Source organism: Pteropus vampyrus, unplaced genomic scaffold (genome assembly GCF_000151845.1).
Source record: "Pteropus vampyrus isolate Shadow unplaced genomic scaffold, Pvam_2.0 Scaffold31, whole genome shotgun sequence".
NCBI classification, from domain to species: Eukaryota; Metazoa; Chordata; class Mammalia; order Chiroptera; family Pteropodidae; genus Pteropus; species Pteropus vampyrus.
In genome coordinates this window covers 5,078,775-5,099,367 of record NW_011888812.1, presented here as the reverse complement: position 1 = coordinate 5,099,367, position 20,593 = coordinate 5,078,775, and the positions used below count along the sequence as shown (strand labels likewise).

Below are 20,593 nucleotides of genomic sequence, written 5' to 3'. Positions count from 1 at the left end.
CTCTGGTTATTTTAAAATTTTAAAAAATTTTCAATTACAGTTGACATACAATTTATATTAGTTTCAGGTATATATAACTTACAAAGTGATCACCCCAATAAATGTAGCACCAATCTGACACCATGCATAATTACTGCAATATTATTGATTATATCCCTATGTTATACTTTACGTTACAGTCCCTAACTAATCACCAGAGCAGAGGGAAAGGTGTTAGATAGCTTTATGAAGACTCAGACTTAGCCACTGCCCACATGCCTGCAGGCTGTATGTGTGTTGGGGGCATGGGGTGGCTCTAAAAAGGACCAATGACATCTACTAGCACTTCTATTGGCAGAAAGTTGTCCCGCCAGTCCTCACCCTAAAGCTAGACTATTCAGTTTATACCCGTGTGTGGTGCCTTTGGAGCTGCTGCCCCAAATCTGGAGCTCAGAGCAAGTCTGTCAGTGAGTAAATCATGCATAAGCCCTTTAAGAGGAATGCCTGGCAATCTAGCAGCCCTCTGTCTCACTCAGCCATAGTCTCCACTGGTTTTCACAGCCAGAAGTTATGGGGAACTTCTCTTCCTAGCACTGGAACCCCAGGCTGAGGAGCCTTGTTTGGGGGACCTGTCATTCCTCAGGGGAGACCTCTACAGTCAAGATATCCCTCTTGCTTCTTAACTGCCACTCCATGGACGTGGAACCAGCCCATTTTGCATCTCTTCCCCTCTTATCATTCTCAGTGTGGCTTCTGTATATCCTTCGTTTTAGGACTTTTGTTCAATTGCTCTTCAGGCAGTTCTCATGGATGATTCTATAATTTAGTTGTAATTTTAACGTGGTGGTGGGAGGAAGTAAGCACAGCATTTACCTACTCCATACTCTTAACTGGAAGCCTCTATAGGGATTTCTCTTCTGGTACTTAAACCCTGAGCTAGGGAGCTCAGTGTTGGGCTGAGACCACTTGCTCCTCACGGGGAACCTCTACAGTCGAGATATCTCTCCCGATTTTTAACCACCACTCATGGATATGGGACCAACCAATTTCATGTCTCTGTCCCTCCTACCAGTCTCGAGGTGGCTTCTTCTATATGTCCATAATTATAGGATTTCTGTTCAGTTAGACATTAGTCAATTCTCAATGATGGTTGTTCTGTGGTTTAGTTGTAATTTTGATATGGTTATAGGAGGAAAAAAGCACAGTGTTTACCTAGTCTGCTATCTTGACTGGAAGCTTTGACTGATTCTGAAGGTTAGAAAGTCTAAGATAAAGGCACTGGTTCACAGATGACTGTCTTCTTTCTATGTCCTCACATGACAAAAGAACTCTTCTGGTTGTTTTTAAACCATCCTCCTTTCAACTAGCTTTGTGAGGTGTCAAGCTCCCTACTACATACGTTTCTTCATCACCTCACTTCTCTTTATAGAGCACCGAGAAGGTATTATGAATCTTTTTTAATACAACTTAGGAAACTGAGGCCCACTGAGATAAGCAGTTTGTCAAATTGAATAGCACTTTGAACCCAGGTCTCCCTAACCATGCAAGTCTATTATAGTTTTTTCTGTCCCAGGGAATGTGCATAAAGCAAAAATATAGGAATACAATGGTTTATCCTACTAGGTAAAGTACCAGGATTTTAAAACCAATTGGCCATGATTTAGGAAAAAGAATGATCATGAAATGAAATGACTTTTAAAAAGTTCTTACCAGACACCATTAAAAGGAAAAGTGAAAGAGGAGGAACAAAATAATCACATATTTTTATCCTTGCTAGATTATAACAGAAAGGAACGTAATAAGACCACGAGGTCAAATTACAGTTTCAGGAGAGTGACCCAAATCTTAGGCCCCAAGCACAGTAATATAGATTTGGCCTAGATCCAAAAGAGGAACAGCAGTCAGGCTGGTTTTGTCGACACAAAATTATATTTTCCCATTACATAATAAATTTTCCCTGGTGCAAGATCATTTAAGAGATTGAAAGAAAGCCTTCATGACTGTTTGAGGTGATTTAAGGCCAAAATGTATTCCTTAGAGAAGTTATGAATCAATGGGATATCAAAGACTTACATATGTATGTTCAAAGAAAGCTTTCATGTTAAATATTTTTGCATCTTTTTCATCTCCTATCATCAAGGTCCACTTTGAAGCTTCTTTCCAAGAATCAGGACCACAATTTATATATCTGTATCATATATAATATATAAATATATATATTTCCTATTTGGGGTAGTATCTCTCTGGTTCATAGAGCACAAGGAATAACTGTCACTGCCGTCTACACCAGTTTCAAACAGAGCAAATGCTGCTGTGATTTAAATCTTTTGTGTTCGAATCTTATGAGACCACAAAAATGATAACAATAAAAGTATGCATGAATAGAAATGTGCAGGGTAGAAGAACGATGCAAACTCAATACCATAAAATATCTTTAAGCCCTTACTAAAAATAGTTTGTAGTTCTTTTACATTTTTGGTAATAGAAACTCTAGAAACAAACATTCATCCTGATTTTTACTAAAAACCCTATCACTTGATGCCAAACATATAATGTTCATATGGGTTCTCTTTAGTCAAATCTATAAGGAAGTTTATTGAAATGTAGAGAGACAGAGAGAATAAATCTTTTGCAAGCAGAAATGAAGGCTTTAAGACTAAAAGGAAGTCAGAATTCAATTTGCTTTTTATAACCCAGAATTTCTATTTAAAAAATTAACTCAAGGTTCAATTGGAGAAACAATACTATTTGATTCTTGGTGGTAGTTCATCTGCACTGTTTTGATACTGACAAAATTGCCTCCTTAGTGCTTCGGGTTAGATTTTCTGTCTTCGTTCAGTATTCACTTTAAAAGAGTCATCTAATTGGTTATTTTACATGGTGCTGTGGACAGTAGATCTTTAAACCTAAGCACTTTACCCTAAGGTAAGAATCTTGAATATCTGAATATTCTCCTCTCCTCCCCTCTCCTCCCCTCCCCTCCCCTTTCCTCCTCCTCCCTCCCTCCCCTCCTCTCGTCTCCTCTCCTTTCCACATAGGCATACACACACCTTTTTCCTCCCTCCCTCGTGCTTTTTTCCCCCTAAAGGCTGATTTCTGGAGTGAGAGTTGGAGTGTTGCATCTGTGCTCCACAGGGTATTGATTGTAAAAGTCCTTCATCTATGAAAGTCATTTAGAATCCTCTATCCAACCAAGTGATGGAGGAACTGATTTTACACTCCAGGAGGTGGCAGCATGCTGCAGGAAGGGCAAAGGGAGTAAGGAAATGATCAAAACATCTGACTTGCAAAAGCCCTTTTACTTCTCTTTGCCTCACTCTTCTGTCGAGCATACCAAAGACAACTGGCCTGGTTCATCTCCGGGGTCCTTCTCAGTGATGTCAGTATCGAAGGTCCTTGAAACTGGGCTGCTCCTTTTCAGAAGACGATTCGAGGCAGCTCTGTGGGTAGAAGAGGGGAGATGAAATGGCATTACACTTGTCTCCGTCTGATAACCTGGACATTGGAACTGGTCTTAAGAGGGCTGTCAACCCACACTCACACACACAGCAGATCCAGTAGAAATGCAGGAATCTAACATTTGCAGCTAAGAACATTGATTCAGTAGCTAAAAAAAAAAAAAAAATCCTCCCGAAAGGCATTTCACCTTGAAGTGTTCTCATCTGCAGCAGAGTGCGCCTCTGCTACTCTGGAGTGGTACTAAGAGTTCACACGTAATTTTGCATTTGGCACAGAGCCAGCCATCAAAGCCAAGAGAGAAGTCAGGGTTCAGGCTTCCTTAGGCTTCCCCCACCTCCTCCACCGCTGAGTGGAAATTTTTTTTCCCCAGACAAGGAGACATGATCGGATTTGAGCCCCAGGCAGTCACCACGGCTCCTTTGTTGGCTTCCCTGCTTGGCAGTGCCTTGCTATAGCTTGACTGAAATGTGTCAGTGGCAGCAGTTGCTGTCATTCCCCTGGCACAGCCCTGCCACTCTGGAGCCACGGAGGGCATCCTGCATAAAATGCTTCCTGACAGAGGGGCCCCAGCCACACAGAGAGATCAAGTGGCAGCATGCATAGGATTGAGAGGATTTGCTTAAAGGGAGAAGCTAAATCTGTCCATCAGCATCTTTCCCTCAAAGAGCCTGGAGCCCAAAGCAGAGGAGATGTCAGAGAGAGAAGGGCTGTCAGGAAACCTACCTTTCCGAGGCAGTGATGCACATCCCTTGCATGGGCTTGGAGGATCTACTGTAAAATTAGGCTGAGCCCAACAGCTCAGGGTCATTGTGCCTTTGGCAGAGCAAAGATTGCATGGTCCATGTCTCTGGAAGGTGATGGTGATTCATAGACTCAGGCATCACAGCATCTGTGTGTGACAGTGCAGAAGGGACATTCTAGTTTTTAAGGCCTCCAGCTGCATTAGAGACTAAGAAAAAGCTTTGTGCTTTGTTTTTCACAGACTCAATGATATACAATTCAGGAATATTTGGTCTGAGAAGGAGAAGGGAGGAGGAACAAACACTGTTGTCATTGTCCTGTTCTTCATCCATCCAGTGTATCTGTGTCATTCTTCTAACAGGCATCCTTGCTGGGAGGGGAAAAAAAGCTTAGATTTAGAAGACAGGAGAGTCAGAAGAAATTCCCAGACACTCAAAGAAATAAGAACAGCATTAAGCAAAACTGTGAAATAGAATAAAGCTAATTTACAACATTCTAGACTTGTTTTGTGTCTTTGATTGTTAGATTATTTATTCATTCATTTATTCAAATGCCCATTAATTCATTTAACAAATTGTTGTTGAGCATTACTATGGGCAAAATCTTCAGAAGAGTCTAGAATAGTGAAGAAGAAACACCCAGGTTACCACCTTTCTAGAGATTCTTTAAAAACAAAGAAATGAACGAGCAAGGTAAATACAGATTGCAGGAAGTGCCACACAAGATATAAGTGGGCTGATATGGTAACTGCTAACTGGGAGCAGTAGGGGGCAGGGGTTTGCCATTGGGAGAGTGGAGGTTTCTACAAGGACAGTAAAGGACTGGGGACAATGAGCTACCAAGGGAAGAGGAATAACATTCCAGGCTCCTAGGTGTTATCATAGTCTCAGACGCTCAAGCAATTGTGCTTCTAACGTTCCCCCATCCATCTTGACCCAAGACCTCAGATATTCAATTTTGTCTCAGTTACTTTCTATGTTACCTTGGGCAAGTGCCTTTGCCTCTCACGTGTGCTCTTTCTTTGTCTGAAACATGGGGAATAATAGAAGCTACAAGCTACATATTGTGGGGTAAGTCAGTATAAAATGAAAAAAAACCTAGCATAAAGCCTGGTACTTTGTAGGAGCTCAACATCTCTTAGTTCTCGCCACTCTTTCCTTCTTGTTCCGTTCACCACACTTTAATTCAAATTCCTGACTGGAGTATGAATTGCAGCTCTTCTTAAGATTGTAGTATTTTAAGAGGAGTAAGCTGGTGCCGTGTTGATACTCTGCCTGAGAAAGGTTGAGGTTGGGGTCAGGTGACACAGAAGACTTAGGCTCTTGACGTCAAACTTCAAGACAATTGTAGACAATTGTCTACAATTTATATTAAGCCCTGGAGGCTAGAAATCCTGGTTTTCAGCCCCATCATCCTTTGTCTTTGGGTCATTAAGTTCCAGGTGGCTCATGCTTGCTTGGGAAAGTGACAGTATTGAAAGAAAGCCTTTTTCTTTTTAGCAGCTTCTCAGCCTCCTTGTTGGTCCCTCTCTCCACCTCCACAAATCACTCTGCCCCCCTTACATGCCCATACTGTGTCCCATTGCTGTCCTCAGCTGGGTATCAACCAAGGTGTTAGCTGATAACAAATCCTTACTGATAGTTTCCCCAGTGAGGTTTTATACCTGTCATGCAGCTTGTTTAACACTCACTTTGCACACCTTATTTAAATTTTATTGTGTGAAAGATTCTCTCCTGGGATGAATTGGAATTTGTAATAGAACGTGCTGTAAAAAGAAGGCAACCTGTATGTACAAGTGTCCTAATAGGGGGACAATAGGATAATTCACTCTTTCATGCAAAAAAAAAAAACAAAAACAACTTTATTCTGATTGAAGACTCTTGTCCATGAGATTATATATCCTTTGATGATGATGCAGCTATCAGTTACCTGACCATTCTTGCCTCTTCTCATCTTCTGAGATAGAAAAGAAATGGGTGTGTATGTGTGTGTGTGTGTCTGTGTGTGTGTGTCTGTCTGTCTGTCTGTGTGTCTGTGTGTCTGTGCGTGCGTTTAATGAACCTCTTACTTTAGCTGAGATCAACCTCTTTCTTAAAAACTGGATTAGAGTTCATGGACTGCACCACTCAGTACTCTTGGAAGCTCTTTCTAAGACTACCACAAATTCTTGTGGAGTTCGTTTTTCTATACATCTTTTGGCTCCTTATTTCCAACCTGTGTGGTATTTCCTCATTCTCTACTGATTTTTTTCTATAATTATTATTTTTTTCCTTCTGGCGTCAATCTAAATACTGACCACAAACCCTTCTGGATTCCCTTTTTTTCGTTCAGTTTGTGTAAAGGATTTTATTGGCCATTAAAGAGTATCAATAAGAAGGAGATACATTTGAAATCTCAATATTTAATATCATTCCTCTTACAGAACCCCTCAGTCATTTCCACTTACAAAGGCCTCGGCTTCCTTCTCGATACTATGAGCCAATTTAACTCTTACTACACACACATTTGCAATTCTTACTGTGCCCAAGTAGTTTATCTTCCAACTCAAGACACTTTTGAGAGGACAGCAGGCTTATCTCAGAACTGTCCCAAGACAACTGGGGTGCAATGTCACCCAAATAGCATACACGTAGCCAAACAACCAGCTTAGCATCTGACTTTTGCCTCTGACTCTTATTGTTACTGATATGCTCTAGCTGTGGTCCAATTCCTATCTTATTCTTAACTCTCAGCTCTGTTTTCTGTTAGTGATCTATATTATTGCCTTTTTTCAGAACTCTCCAACATTTAACCCTTGACTCCTACCAAGGACTTTGGTTTGCACTGCAGATATCCCAAATTCTATCCACTTTTAGAGTGATATCCAACCTCAGGCAGATCAACAAGTCTAACATCTAGCCCCAGATGGGGGATGGAAGAGTAGAGGGTGAGGACTGGGAAGGGATACAAAGTAACATTGACCTTTGCTGAACATTTCTATTTTCAAAATGTAAGCACTTGAAACAGCTTGTTTCTTTTTTTCTCTTGTTATCTTCCAACCTTTCAATGAACAAAAAATAAAAAAAAGCTGCACAGAGTTTTGGATTGGTTTTATAATGAGATCATTATCCTGGCTTGATCACATTGTGGAAGCCACTTTCCAGGCCATAAACTGCAGTGTAGAACTGAAGGTCTTGAAAAAACACACCTGAACAGTAGTGGGCCTCTCAATAATGAACTCCACTCCCTACCTCCCTTGGTGGCAGGTGGTGTGAGGTAACTAATTATTACAGAAAGAACATTTCAATCTGCAGACTCAGCTGTTTGATACATTTCTGTGGCTGTGAGAAAAGAAAAAAAAAATTGAATGTCTTATTTTTTTTCTAAACAGGGACTCCATGGTAATTTTATTATTGATAATTACGAAGGAAAAGGCATTCAAATGCAAAAATTAATGTCCAATTTGCCTTTTAATGGCCTGAAGCTAATCTGATGGCTGTTGCAATCCAATGAAAAGATAATTTTAAAAGAGGAGAAAAACACCTTGATTAAATTCCTTCTGCCTTTACCCAGTATGTGCATTCTTGCTTTTCTCTGGTTGTTGCCAAATTTGCAGAGTGCGTTTAAAAAATAAATTATTATTTTAATGTTTTTTCCTTCTAATTATAAAGCTGACATTCTTATTACTAGGTGGTTGTATGTAGTGGTTAAAAGCTCGGGATGTGAAAGTCTACCACTTTTGCAAGTTTAATCTCTCTATACTCCATTTTGCTCATCTATACAATGGGAGTAATAATAATACCAACCTCCTAACTTTGTTGTGAAAATTAACTGAGTTAATACATAATCAAATCCACTTTTACTTTAATCACTCTTTTAATGGTAAGGGTTCAATAAATGTTAGCTACAAATAAAATTTCAGAGAACTGTGAACATACAGAGACAGAAAGATAAAAACGAACACATGAACAAACAATTCCACGCAGAGCTTAGCAGACTTAACACTTGAGATGTTTTCATTCTGGCTGTTTTGCATGCGTGTGTTAGTGTACCTGTATCATACTGTGAACATGGCTGTGTATCCCTTTCTTTTTAGCTAAATATTGTCACTGAGCATTTTGCATGCATTGAGGATTATTTTTTTTTATATTTTGGGGGATGCATAAACTTTTAAAATACAAACTTTTATAAAAAAAATGATTTATTCTGTGGTATTTATTTTATATAATTATTCTAACTAGGTGAGGCAATAAGCCTTAAGCTGAGAGGTTAAAAAGAGACAAAAATTCAATGAAGTTCATTTTTTTTTTTTTAACTTCTGTGTACCTTGAAATACCCAGAGGTAATATTTCTTTTTTTCCTTCTCTGTTTTCCTACTTTTGTTTTCTCTGGTGTTGAGGGCAGAGTGGTATGTGAGATTTTTATCTGGGAGGTGCTTTAGTCCAGGATGAATGGAGCAGTAGGGAGAAGAGAGGGAGGTAGTTTGGGAAGATGGACATAATAATATCTGTCTCATAACAGTGTTATGAGGATTAAATTAAATAAGACTGGCATGTAATGTGCTTAGCATAGTAAGCATTTAATAAATTGTAATTAGTATTGTTATTACTAATAATTTTTATATGTTGCTTTACAGAGTATATTTTAAGTACTTCCAAATTAATAGGCAGAAATAAATTTAGGTATTTGAGTTTGCCTCATTCTGACTCAGCCCTTCTAATAAGAGAGAGGAAAACGTTAAAGAGTGGAATTTCCTGATGATTACACTTGCCGACATTAATGAATATTTCAATCACTCATTTCTTGTATACCTCTTAGAGGTAGAAGAAGGAAAGGGATTGGCCACAGGAGGCTATGGAAAGCAGAATCTGAGTCCTGGGGTGGGCTGTGCTTGGGTACCAGTTCTGCTATACTTCTGTCTCTGATGGGGCAAAGCTCCATTTCCCTTCCTCCTCCTTCCTATTGTTCATTTAAATGCCTCCCTGACTTTCTCATCTTGCTCCCTATTAAGCTCTCTCCTCACGGTTGGCTAAGAATGGACCAAAAATGGATTTACTAACTATTCAATTACCCACATTATCTTGCTATGCTGCTATCAAACGAAGTTGAACTAGCCTAGCTCTCAGACAGTGTGTATGGAGATAAGTCCTGTTTCACTGAGCTCTCTATGACATCCAAGATTGTCATCTACATAAAAAAGTCTATCACGAAGCACGTGGCTTATATGGAACGTGAACCCTATACTGACCTTATTTTCCCATGTTCATAGCTGACCTGAGAATAGAGGCAAGCCCAAGAAAAGTACATCAGAAAATTATTTGCAATATGCCTTCTCTTCAAGTGAAGTATAGGTAAGGTGTAGAATTTTAACCTTAAACTCACTGGAGGAAGAGGAGGAAAAATTCATATTTTCTTTTCTTTCCTCTCTTTCTCTCGAGAAATAGTATATGTAGTGTCATGTGCCACCCTCTCAAATTGGGGAAGGGAGGGAGGGAAGAAGGCCTTGTTTCGATATCATGAAGAGAAAGGATGATGGTGGGGACATGATGAACCATCTTAGTTTGAGGCACAGAGAACATATTTTCCAGGTAGACCATTGCTACAAAGAATCTTTAACAATTACCCAAAAGGCATTATTTTCCAGATTGATAGCATCAGTACTACTGTTCCAGGATATGTAGAGATAAAACTACTTGTCAAATATGTTTGGTACCTGTGATATGTCATGTAGGCCCTTTATGGGAATATTAATTCAAGCACATTACCGAGCCTGGGAAAGAAATCCTGCAGTAAAGAAACAGACTAAGCTTTCTTTACCTACACAGGTAAAGCTTATTTACCGTGAACTCTCCCCTCCCACCTCCTTTCCATTCCCATCTCCTTCCCTCCCTCCCTACTTTCTGCCCTCCTTTCTCTTATAGCAAACCCATTTCTCTGTTTTACTAGTAAATGAGAGATCTTTGCTCTAGGCCTCTTTGCTGTTCCTATTATCCATCATCTCCTGGCCTTTGCAGCCCATTGCTTTGCTCTTTAACTTGCCTTTGCTTACTTATATGTGCATTACCCTACTGAAGATGTCCTGTTAGACATACCATGGAAGGCAGAGATGTGAATTAGACAGGAACATGCCATTGAGGCACATATAGTCTGAGACAAGATAAGACATACACACAATTATGAAACGTTCAAGGTGGAAAAGGAGAAAGCTCATTTGAGAATTATAGATAAAGGGCTATGAGGATTCAGAAAAAGAAGATGTACGTTTTTTTTTTTTTTTTTTTTTTTTTTTAAGTGACTACTAAAAAATTACTAAAGGGAATGATGTAATTAAATTTTTCAGGTATGGGAATGCTGGAATTATTGAGGGACTCCTGTTATTTATTCAGAATAGAGTACTGTATAAAGGACGGTTAAACCAGGAGTAAGTGCCCTTTGACAGAGTTTCTGCTGAGGGCTGTGACCTTTCCCTCCCTCCCTCCCCCACTTCCATCTTTCTGACTCTTCTGACTTCCCAGCTTTTGGCTGTTCTCATACTTCATTATTGTTTTTCTCTTTCCTTTCCTGTCTTCTTTCTTTTTCACCCTGTGATATTTATCACTTACTGTGATCAATATATCATCTTATTTATGCCTTGAAAGTACACAGTGAGTTAGCTACTCTACATATGACTTTTAAAGGCAGGGCGCTTGGGGGAGGTCAGTGACTTGCCCGAGGCTACACAAGAAGTAGTGGCGGAAGCAGATCTCACACTTAAGTCCATCTGATGAATGTGAGTGCTTGAGCACAAAGCTCTTCAGATCTCAGGTAGTGTCACTGGACTTTCTGCGCTGCCAGTGTCTCAGTCAGAGACATAATGCTGCCCATCCCCGACCTCGCTCGGCTCTGCGGCGGCTGAAGCTGTAAAGTTAAAAACTTAGGAAAAATGCAAAGCAAAAATGGCAGAATGTCATTTTCACTGAAAGATATACACTAGTATGTTTATGCTCTAGCAAATGCGCACACACACACACACACACACACAAACCGTATAGTAGTGAATTCAGCAAAAGAAGTCACTGCTTGTGGTGCAGTGATCCATAAGGAAAAACTTCCTTAAGAGTCGAGGAAAGAGAAAATCAGCAGTGGGATGAGATAAAATTGTGGACTGGCTTTATTCTGAAAGAAAACGATCCCTAGAAATGTGTTCTTTTATGTGCTTCCTTAATGCTATTGATTTGGTTTATGACATACAGAATAAATTTCCGGTTATATAGCCAGAATCTCTCCCACCTAACATGTGCTTTCTCTTAGTATAGGCCAGACGGTCTCAAAAGTTAAAGGATTGAGGCAGGAGATTTTAAAAAGATGCTTTTCTGCTTCTAAACTAAAAGCGGAAATTGCTGAGCAAATCATAAAGTTATTTATTGACATATTTTCAAATTAAAACAAAAATATTTCTTTCATTTTTCTTTATGTGCTTGTATAACTAGCTTTGTTTTATAATACATGATTTATAGTGGATTTTATGAATCTTTTAAAAATAATGCCTTGGCCGATTTGACAATTATGTTATTTGGACCATAAATAAAAACTCAGGTTTTAGAAATCAAATCCACTTTTACTTTAATCACTCTTTTAACATTTTTTTTCTTTCAGATTTTAGGTAATTGAAAATGGTTTGCTGTAATTATCTGTTTAATTAGTTATAATTCATTTCTAAGATGTCATTCTTGATGAAAATGTGTCAAATAAGAGCTAAGAGATTGTGATACATCTACCTATCTAATCATTCATCATCCATCCATCCATCTACCTATCATCTATTATGTTTGTATACACATACATACACACGCACACGCACGCATACACAAGCACACACACACGCGTACACACACACAAAGGGAGACAGAGATTCCCATCATTATTACTAGATGTGGCTAAAAAGACCAAAGTAGCCTTTCTCATTCTGCTACTATATCTATAATATCTGGAACTTCAGATTCTGAGGCTTTATGTTTTAGTTTTACCTGGCGGTACCTTGGAATCCTTCCTGTCTTCTCTCTGTTGCTAGTGTACCATATCTACTCAGTGATCATTTACTGACATTTCCAGGGTACCTGCTGGATGCGCAGGTTCAGATCTTTGTGTCTCTGGCCCTGCACTTAAACCATGTTTGGTCTCTAGGGAGAAGCAGACAAAATAAAATGGTGCTTACAGTACAACATGATAAGTTACAAGCAAGGCAGTCCAAGAAACTCATATTATTTGAACACTTTCTTCCAGGTGGGCAGTTTATAATTGTTATTTCATGTAATGAACACTAGAACTCTAGGTTGCAAATATTATTTTTACTTTTTTGATATGGAAACTAAGCCTCAAGGAATTAATGTGTATTATGGAGGATTCAGCAAGAAACTCAACTGCCAATACGTTCAAAATAGTGTAATTCAAATAAGGGTTAAGAAAAAAATGATTTTTCAAAAGTGTGAGTAGTTTGGTGAACCACAGAGTTGGTACAGCAAGTAAACCGGAACTAGTAAGAAGAAAGCTGACACTACTTCTAAGCCTAGGGAGACAGTGTGAGGAAGACCTTACAGATACCCAGAGGGAAAGATTCATACAGAGAAAGTCACCTTGAGAGCAATGATATTTGTCTGAAGGTCACAGAGAACTCAGCTGACCCCACAGAGAGGAAACCGGGGGGAATATGGCTTGTTTGCACACTCTTTCCTCCCTCCAATTTCTTGCCAGTGTCTCGCATTGGATGAAGCCCATCCAAATCTAAAGCACAAAGGAGCCCCTTGATTTGGTAGATAGAAGCCCTTGTCCTCCAGGGTGGGGAGTGGACCTGGAGGGGCAAACATAAAACATATATTTGCAGAAAGCCATACAGTAGTTTCAGATGTATTCTAGAACTTTCCTGGCTTACCTTTACCTTAAGCATCACGAGGATAATACATTTGCTCTTGGTTCCCAGCAGCTGCAGTTTGCCACATTACCTGGCATTGTACGCCATTGTTTCACCCTAGTCTTTCCCTTGAGTCAGCGCTATGTTGTATTCTCCTTTCTGCTCATCATTTCACAATGGCTCACTACCTTTTAAAAATATCTAACTTAGGTGTACGGCCATGCAGCCCTGAACAAGCCTGATCCTGTCTGATCTCGGAAGCTAAGCAGGGTCAGGCCTGGTTAATACTTGGATGGGAGACCACCTAGGGAGACCAGGTGCTGTAAGCGAAAAAAATTAAAAAAAATAAGGAATTGTAAGCTGACAAGGTCTTTACCATCTATGAGGTCAACCAAGAGTTGCCTCACCTTAAAATATATGTATATATTGCTTAGGTGAGCAGGTGAGCAGAATTGGTACAACTTCTCTATCTGTCCAAATGTGTTTGTTTATCCAATGAATTAATTAGCAATTCCATATTCTTTGGAAACTCACTTATTATTCTGGGATTTTTTTCTGCCATTTGGGAACATGGGCTTCAAATGGCAATAAGATGACTTTATGTCCTATTTGACTTATGCTGTTTGTGATGTCAGTAGTAAAATACTGAGTTATCAGTATATAGAACCTTATGCTCTTTTGAAGATTGCAACATTTATCATAGCATTGATTTCTAATAACCACCTTGCAAGCTTGGCAAGTCATATATGCCTTCTAATGTTTTATATTTGCCCAAATTGGCATTCTTATTCAAATATCAAGCATTTGATACAGTTCAACAACCATCAATAAAACATCTACTATGTACCAGGCTCAATTCTAGACATGAATACTTAGGGTACATCAGTCGGGGGAGGGGGGAATATAAAGATCTCTGTTCTTGTTAAGTGAGGGAAAATGGAAGTAGATAATACACAGAAGGGAAAATAAATTGTAGAGTATGGTTGAGTGAGATAAGTGCTATACAAAAAGAAAAACTGGAACTGGGTAAAGGAGAATTGTGGTAAAGATAAAGTACGAAATTTGAACAAGTTGCTTAGGGAGGACCTAAGTGATACTTAAGCAAAGACCAAAAAAAGGTGAAGAAGTGAGCTCCATAGATATTGGAGAAGATGGCTCTAAGCAGAGAGAATGGGCAGGAACATGCCTGGTTCATTAATGGAGTACCAAAGAGTCCTGTGTGAGTGGAAGGGAAATAGTAGAGGGAGAACATTGGAATTAAAAATAAGGAAGATAAGACACGATGACGGTATAAAAGCTTTTGGGTCCTTGGAAGGACTGTGGTTTCTACCGTAAGTGATATGGGCAGCCGTGATGAGTTTTAATCAGAGAGGTTCCTGATTTGACTTATCTTTTTAAGTAGGTATTATCGTTTTGTTGAGAACAGATGATAGCAGGAAAAAGATCGAAAGTGGAAGACATATTAAATAATAAAGTATATGTTATTTTAAAAAATATATTTTTAAAAGTAGAGGAATCAAGATTAGACACCATCACGTGTACACTCAGGGAGCTTATGTTGTAACAGGGAAGTCAGTCCAAAAGTATCCAGTTTCCTGTGCTACGTAATACCATTCAGTTTAATATGGTTATTATTCATGTGCAGTTTTACTGCACCACTTGACATTCCAAAAACATGCCAAATCTATACTTTAAAACTAGGCTAATTTGGTCATACTCTTCTTACCTGAAATACCTTTGCCTCACCCCATCCTTCTTTTCCACCAGAGAACATCATGTCTATTATTATACTGTAATCTTATTCTTTCTCAAACTCCCCAGACAGTATATTTTTCCTGCTGGCATCATAGCTCTTGTACCATATCCATGTGAGCTGTGCATGTGAGGGTCTTCATTAGTACTCTGAGAGCTTCTGAAAGACAAAGCCTCTTGATTCATCACCTTTATGCCCTGCAATCTAGCTCAGGGCAACTGAATTTATGCTTATAATGGTGACAGGGTGAGGGTTTTAGGGAGTTAAAAGTGAATTAAATGACTAAGGGATGTGTTGAGGAAACAAGAAGGAACACGTAAAACAATCAGAGAGCAGAAGACACTATGTAATCAAGTGCTGAAATGCTGTAAACTGTGACTCTATGGGGAGGAGACCTTGTATTCTGGGAGCTTTACATGAGGCCATCGTGCTTTGGGATTGGCTAGGTTCTTGGAGCTCATCAGGCACAACCTTTTGCATTTAGTATGTATGTAGCAATAGTAAAGGATCAGATCTGGGTATCCAGATGACAAGAAATCACCATCACTCTGTAGAGGAAGAGTTTTTCTCAAGTTCGAGACTGCCTTGTTGAGACGGTCTCTTCCATCCCCTGAAAGATCTGGCTCTGATCCTGATTTGCTTCCCTCTGTGGCCTGTCAGCTTGGGTTTGGACAGTGTTCTGTCTGGGTCAAAGAATTCAGCTGTGACTTTGATTAAGTGGAGGGCTTCCCAGAAACAAGCAGGACAAGATCTCTGGTTTTCGTTGTTCCCTGGGAAGCCTGGATGTTGACTTAAGACAGCAAAGAAACCATTCACCTCCTTTTACTAGGTTTGCCAAGAATTTTGAAATCATTTAAAGTATCTCGACATCATTCTGAATTTTTATTTAATAGTAAATTCAGTCGGTAAGATTAAGGCCCTTGCACTATGGGCAAACAGCATCATGTACTTCAACACAATCAAATCTTATGCAACTACTACTAATGCTTTATGGTGTTAGTACTCAAGGTGATCAAGATATAATTCTTCAAAAGCTATTAAGCTAAAATTTCTTTTACCTGGAAATGGTTGGGACTAGGTGTGTTCATACAGTCTCTCTAACTATATTCTATATCATCAATCAATCCATCTCACTTTTTATAAAATCACTGAAGCAGGTTATAATAGAAGGAAAGGAGATTTGAAGTTGAAAATTGTAAATTTAGTACCAACCCTATCCAAAAATAGCTCAGTGACTTTAATCGAAGCGTTTTATTTCAGTGCCTTCTACTTTGAAATGGAAAGATTACTTACGATTATTTGACCTGTCCTCTGGGAGAATCAAGTAAGCTAATGAGTTAGAAAATACTTTATACACTATAATGTGATAAAAGTCCATTGGTTATTGTTTTGACTCTTGTACATTTTCCTTTGTCTCTGTGAACAGTATAGTCAGATAGATGGTCAGCTACTACACTGCTGTTGGGGTTATAGCATAGGAAGAAAATTTAAAAAACACACATGGGACTCTTCCTGTGGCTGATTCATAAAGATGGCTTTATGTAGAAAAAAATTTAAAATCTCTCTCTCTCTCTCTCTCTCTCTCTCTCTCTCTCTCTCTCTCTCTCTCTCTCTCACACACACACACACACACACACACACACACACACGACTGCTTGCAACAATACTTCCTTCAGGTTTATCATGAATTATAGATATCCTTATCCTTCTAACAGACTCTAGTGACAATTTTGAGAAGAAAGACCTGTTTCTTTAGGATTCTAAGATAAATTAGTTATTCTGGGATTAAACAACAACCCCAGGATATGGCTTCTACATGTTAAAGTGACTCCTGGTCTTTAATTTTATTTAAATCAACAAACCTTATGTTAGTAGTCAAGGTCAGCAGACATTAAATATAGGTCTACATTGTGTGCCTGCAATATTTTATTCATGTGTGAGTTGTATAACGGATTTTATGTTTCTATTCTTCACACATTACAAGATATCAATCTTGTTGTCAGTAGATTCTGTGACCTGAGAACTCTTAAAATAATGCAATCAACATTTATTATATTTTTATTATGTTACTTAGTAGGCTAATATCTTGCAAACATCATCTCTTTAATCTTCCCATCAGCACTTTCGCATAGGTAGTTTCTCATTTTTTTGGTGGGGAGCATTTGAGAAAACTGAAGCTTAGAAAGGAATGCCACTTGTACAAGGTCATCTGGTTTGTAAGTAAGGGAGCCTGAATTTTAGGGTTCTCTGACTCCAATACCTACACTTTAAATTATAAGACCTCACTGTCTCCCAAATGAAAGAGAGGTAATGTATATCACCAATGTTAGTAGCCACTGTGTGCCTTGGTTTAGAAATACCTGTGATCAAATTTCCCATCATTAACAATTGACCCAAACCATGACACATCTATAGTGAGAGTAGGAGAAAGTATTTTCTATTTTTACCATGATTCCTCTTCAAAGGATCCTTTGCTTTTCTCCTGTTCCTATGGAACCTAGCTGATGTTCTATAAGTATAATCATCTGGGCACTAAGTAAGGGCCAAAGGTTTTGGTTCCATAATAACTTCTAGACTTATATAGACAGAGTCACACAATTGATTGTACTCCTGAGAAGGACTGAGTTTAAAGGATGCTTAGAGTAGAAAAGCAAACAAATAAGCAATATAACAACTACCAATAAATGATTGTAGGTATTCCTTATTGTCTTTAAAGCTTTATCAGTGTTTCTCTTCAAGTCAACCGTTTATTAATTTATTGCATATATGTTGGGCATTAAGTCTGACAGACCCTATCCTAGAACCAGGCAATACGACACATAACCAGATGTGCATGACCCCTGCCCCTCCTGGAGTAAGCACTCTAATGTTGAAAACAGGCAATAACAATAAGCCAAATAAGTGATTGTGATTGTGACAAGTGCTGCAAAGAAGATGCCAACATAATGTATTAGTTTCCTACGGCTGCCGTAACAAAATGCCACCAACTAGATGGCTTAAAATAACAGAAATTTATTTTCTCATAGTTCTGGAGGCTAGAAGTCTGAAGCCAGGGTGTAGGCAGGGCCATGCTCTCTCTGACTGTTCTGAGGACAAATCCTTTCTTGCCTCCTCTGGTTCTACTGCTTCATGGCCATCCTCGGTGTTCCTTGGCTTGTAGATGCATCACTCCAGCCACATGGCTTTCTCCTCCCTGTGCGTCTTCACATAATCCTTTCTCCGTGACTGTCTCTCTCTGTCCAGATTTCCCCGTTTTGCAAGGATACCAGTCATTTCATATTAGGGCCCACTCTACTGACCTCATTTTAAATTGATTACCTCTGTAAAGTCTCTATTTTCCAAGTAAGAGTCTCCCATAGTTTCCGTTCCTATTTCTAAGAAGCCATTTCCATACTCCTAAAGGTCTCATTCTTGAATGTAGTATATGTGACATAAAAATATCAATAACACATGAAAATAACTACTACTAAAAGGTGCTTATAATGAGTTAAACACAATGCATTGTCTCATTTAATTAGTAAATCTAGCAAAAAAAAAAAAAAAAAAAGATGGTACTCTATCCAGGAGTCTCTAGATGATTCTAATTATTACTAGAATTTCTATTTATATGTTTTTGCCTGCTTCTCTAAGTTTTGGTATCTCAATCTTTTAAAGCCAAGTTTAACGCTAAACTTCTGAGTGATTTTATTTCATTCATTAAGTAAATAATATCAATATGTAGAAAGGATAAAAGTAACTGTAGAAATTAATTTCTGATCAAGTTTGATTGTCTGTTAAAATAATTACCAAACTCTACAAAGCAATATAAAAATTAATCTCTAAAAGTGATCCGAGAATAAATGTTTCCATTTTTTTTAATGGCTATTACAGGTAGTCTTTTTATTTATTTATTTATTTATTTATTTGTTTGTTTGTTTGTTTGTTTGTTTATTTTCAGGATAAGGTATTGTTAGATATCTTAACTGAAAAGTCTAATTTAACTTTTCCCAAAATAAGTTTTGGGGAGCAAATACAAATATAAATGTTCTGGATAAAGGGAACCTTGGTCCACTTTCTCACTACATGTCATATGCCTCCCTCACCTGGGAAAAATATAGAGTTTGTTAGTGTGTAAACGGCTCTGAGAAGTCCTGCAAGGAGTCTGCTTTACTTTCACACAGTCTCGAAATGTTTCTCATCACAGACATCCTCTTTAGATCAGACTTATTGCATTGTGAACAAAAATGCTCTCATTTTATTTCTTGCTTATGTGTTTAGGAAGATAAAGTGAGCCTGACATTTCCAGAGGCAGAAGTGTAAATTCACAGGTAAACTCCCAACTCCCACTTGGTGGCCAGTTGGAATGTCTCTTTTCTCACACCTCGGCTTTTCAATTTCGTAGTAACAAAAAGTCCTTGCAGTAGACCTTGAATTTCTCATAGCATCTGTCTAACCTTGGAGATATTAACATAGCTTTTGTTTGCACCCAAGAGATATTTCTGGAACATCCTCCGTTTTCTATGTCACTTTCTCTTTCATTCTCCTTTTCCTTTACTCTCTGGTTATTTCCATTTTTTTCTTTTGTCTTCCTCTCTTAATGTAGCTTCACTGCGAGGTCTATGTCCCTTTAGTTCACTGTGCAATGAGTAGCTTACTTTCACCGAAGATGTAATTTTGAAGCCTTGATTTAAAATAGGCACTGCAGATGTTTTTCACTAAGTGAGCCCTTTAAAGCATCTCCTTGGGTGCACAAGGTTCTCTGCTTTTGTGTTTACCACTGGAATAGAGTTAGCATCCAAATTAATGTGCAGCTATGACTACACTGGAACAAAGCAGGGATTGTGTGATGACTCATTGGATAAACTGCTTTTACTTCCTTTTAACAATTCACATGTGTGTGTTGGGTTACAGGAGGATATACACAAATATTCGAAGCAGAAACCCACTCACATATAGCACCACTTTGGGTAGAGTTTCAGCACTGTTATCACGCACAGACAAAATAAAACTCTGTATCTAATGATACCTGACATTCAGGCTTTATCTGGGACCACCATACGTTTTATATTGTATGGATTACATGTATTACATTATTTATTATAAAACCATGCTAGCGTTACTAGTGCATCCTTTACACAAAATAAATTAAATGTGTCTAGCGTTAGCTTGTGTCTGAAAAAGGGAAGGACAATTAGAAAGTTCCCAAATTAAGACTCTAATAATACAGCAGTAATCAACGCTAGTTGAGGGTTTTCTTGAAACAAAATGACCTGCCTTTGTGTGTAATTAGTGCCTGTAAGGGAATGGTATAAAATGTGAATTTTACCAGTGGTGTTGCATTTTGTCTTTTTTTTTTAAGTGGGAAACTAGTTGGTCAAGAGAGTTATAGGAAAAGATTCATAGTAAATAACATTATAACTCTTCATAGGTGAAAGATAAACAGAATCTCAGCTAACAAACATGTGCTTGTTTTCCCCAACTATAAACATAGCACACTGAGCACTTATCAAATCAATCTTACGGTGCACGTATATACACATACATTTATACACCTACTAAAATACAAAATGTGTACACATCTATGATGACAACTTGCTAAATAATTCAATAATTTATCTCGGACAATCCTCATACCTTAGGGTTGTTGACTCTCCCCACTGTTACAGGGACCCCAATGTTTTTCCTTGAGTTTGCCTGCTTGCATGCAATGGCCCAAAGAAATGCACAAGCAAGAGTTTGCAGTGTAGAAAGAAAAATGGTTTAATATTGAATTGACTCATCCAGAGAATGGGAGCTAATGCTAAAGACCTGCCTCC

The 20,593-nt window shown here is 38.5% G+C and overlaps 1 protein-coding gene and 1 pseudogene across 2 annotated transcripts in view; both read left to right on the top strand.

Annotated features, from left to right (window-relative positions):
* Positions 1–20,593, top strand: part of LRRC4C (leucine rich repeat containing 4C) — a 184,439-nt gene that overhangs the window by 118,951 nt on the left and 44,895 nt on the right. The gene's annotated exons all lie outside the window — the stretch shown is intronic.
* Positions 13,256–13,374, top strand: LOC111737875 (annotated as a pseudogene).